Raw genomic sequence first — 3,458 nt, forward strand, 5'->3', positions numbered from 1 at the left:
TTCATGAGCCCAGAAACCTCTGTTTCTGATCAGTGTTTCCAATATGATTGGGTCTAAGACTCCTGAATAAAATCCCCACTCCTTCTGAATTGGGAAAGAATCTGCTTGTCGTTCTCTCCTTCTTGCTACAAATGATAAAAATTTACTTGTTTTTTGAGCTTTAATTAGAAAGACAAACACTGTTTGGGTTAGACTTCCATGGAGAAAAGCACAAAGGATGGAAATCTGCTTGGAGACCTGCCTTAGGAACAGTTTGGAGCTTGGGCTCAGCAGCCTGTATCTCGCCTGCCCCCTAGTGGACAAACTTCGCAACCGCTGGGGCTCTGGTTGTCCTGGCTTTGCTTCCTGGCTTCTGTACCAACAGAACCCTTAGGAGGAAGGAGTCTATGGAGAGTCTCAAGATCACAGTGGGGGGGGGGGGGGGGAAGCCACCCAGTGCTGCTCTGGAAATTCTGCCTTTTTAAATATAAATGTTCACACAATATATTCTGATCTCATTTTCCTCTCCCTCTTCTCCTCTCAGATCCTCCTTGTCCATTCAACTCCATACCTTGCTTCTCTCTGTAGAAAACAAATGGAAAAGCTGGGCAATGGTGGCCCTTGCTTTAATCCTAGCACTTGGGAAGCAGAGCTAGGTGGATCTCTGTGTCTACACCCTGGTCTACAGAGTGAGTTCCAGGACAGCCAAGGCTACACAGAGAAACCCTGTATAGAAAAACTGAAACCAAACCAAAACAACAACAAGAACAAAAACAAAACAAAACAAAACAAAAACACACACAAAAACAAAACAAATGGAAAAATAGAAAACAAACCAGGCTAAAAACAAGCATGTTTGTTATATTTTATTTTATGTTGAAAATAAAAACAAAGAAAAGGCACCAGAAACACACATATGTTCATAAAACACTAAATATGAAACCATAATATGTAAGTAAAGACCAGTAAGGTCTTCTACTGTTTGTGAAAGCATTATGAGACGAAGGACCTTCAAAAATACCTCTGTGCTTGTTTTTGTCGGCCATGTGCTGCATGCTCCTGTCCTAAGTTCTAGCGTTTTAGACAGTTGAAATATCAAACAAGTGTAACACAGCCTGGCTCATAAAAATTCTGGTTAGTTCTATTTGTCAATGGTTGTACTGCTGAAAAAAAAAAAAAGGTTTCCCTTGGCTATCCAGTTATGGGCCAGCCTGGGCTAAAAAAGATCCTGTCTCTACAAAACAATTACATAAAAATTAAGGTGTCTTAATAAAGGCATGAGGTTTTGCAGAATAAACATAGATGGAAAACTCAGAATTGATTCTAAAACAATTGAAGTATCAGTAAGGCTGTCTATCTTGGCATAAAATCTTTGAACTTCCAAAATTGTGATGAATATATATCTATTTTCATTATAAAGTACAGAGCCTAGACCAGCTTGGTAGCACACACCTGAAATCCCAGCACACTAGAGGCAGATCTCTGTGAGTTTGAGGCCAGCCTGGGCAACAGGGCAAGTTCAAGGACAGCCAAGGATATACTGAGAAACCAAACCAAATAAGTAAATTAATTAAAACAAACACAAAAATGAAAGATCTACCTACCTTTAGAAGAATCAAGGTGTCAGACCTCCTCTAGTCACCGTTGTCCCTGGATTCCCACTAAGTCTGGCATCTCTGAACTCTTAGACAAGGGGCTGCTGCTGTAGGGGATTGGGCATGCCAGATACCCTATGTAACAATTTCTCTAAGCTGTTCCACTCTCAGCACAGATATGGAACCTGTTATCCCGTTGTGTCTCCAAAATCAGATTGTCCTTTGCTTGTCACAGTGACCTGCAGATCACTTACAGCCCCCTGTGTTCACTCTGAAAAACCTTATTTAATGAAGAAATCCTAGTAAGTTGGCCCTTCATTTGTCCCTATCAACACTGTGTTGGAATCAAGCAAATGAGATCTATCCTAAGTACTTCCATTTTGTTTTCAGACTCCATTTTGATCATAAGGTGAAATTCAGTTCAAATTCCCAGGCTCTAGGGGAGCTTTCCGGATGCCTAGCCAATGTTGTCCTTAACATAATGATTATTCGTAACCGTGGAAGATCAGATGATTCTGACTGATGAAAAATTGTGACTGGAACTTGGCACAGATGTTTGTGGATCTCAGGCTTAAAAACTCTGTAACATTCTGGCTAGGGAGTTGCTGCAGTTCAGCTGCTGAGTCTGGATTAGTAGCAGTGGAGAGTACAGTAAATTTTTGTCATGTGCGTAAATCTTACTAAGTTGAACATTCAAAGACTCAGTCAGCTCCCGAGTCTGTGCTGTTGTCCCTGACTGGTCAGATTTGGCTGCACGATTCAAATAAAGATGTTGCTTTGCTGGACTCTTGTGACTGTTCTCATTGTTCTGGGTTTTCAGAACCCAGAAGCTCTTAGTATCGACGTCATTCCAATCCCACACTCCCAAACTCTGCCCATGCCCACAGGAAAATGCCCCTCGGACTTGATTAGTGACCACTTTCTACCCCAGATTCTAATCCTGACTTTGCCCCTGAAAAACAATTACACGGATGGTGGAAAGATTTTAATTATATTCACTGTCCATCAGAATTCGATGCTTGTCTACACAGATTTTTTAAAAAATGTCTTAACATGTCAATTGTAAGAAAGAGATTTTTCTTTAAGAAAAGAAAAAGAAACCTTGAACGGTCAGGAGGGCAAAATAAACATCAAGGCTCCTAGGCATGCAGGTCACAGTCCCAGCGCACCAGTCCAGAGACAGCATGAGGCTCTCATTTTTGTTTTCTCTGGCTGCGGATGTCATGGTGTATCAGCAAGGCTTGGCTGTCTTTCCTTTCCAGATCCCTCTGTCATGTGAGCCTCCATTTTCAGCAGTTTCTGGGAGCGGCCTGGGCTCCAGGAATAACTCTGGACGGGCATCCCTCCACCTCTGTGGGCGCTGTCACCTTCTGGCTGGCTCAGAGTCCATAGGGCCCCTCTCCTAGAAGCTCCTCCTCCTTCTTGAGAAGCCCAAAGCCTCTCAGCAGCTCCAGCCTTTGGCTCCTCCACAGGCGGCTCTCTACAGCGTTTCTGGCCCCTCTCAGCTCCAAAAGCGGCTCCATCCAGCAGTGTGACTAACATGGGGTTCCAGCTTCCACAGCACTGGGGTGCTGGCAGGAGCGGTGGCTCAGGGCCTCAAAGTTATCCATTGCCCAGGCCCATGCCTGTTCATGGCTCATGTTGGGCGGCATGTGGAGCTCTGGGTGGTGGTACCTCCTTCCAGCTAGCTCTTCCAAGGTTGATGCAGAGAAAGCCATGGCTTCAGCTTCCCAAACAGGCCAAGCAGCAGAGCCAGCTAAGAGGCGGCTGATGCTCTCCAGCAGGGAAGCTGCTTTTATACAGTGTTCTGCTGGAGGTGACAGCTGATGCCAAAGCCCTACTGTGTGGGAATTAGCACACCTTTGCAGAGCCAATTGGTTCAGA

This window comes from Meriones unguiculatus, chromosome 10, assembly GCF_030254825.1.
Source record: "Meriones unguiculatus strain TT.TT164.6M chromosome 10, Bangor_MerUng_6.1, whole genome shotgun sequence".
NCBI lineage: Eukaryota > Metazoa > Chordata > Mammalia > Rodentia > Muridae > Meriones > Meriones unguiculatus.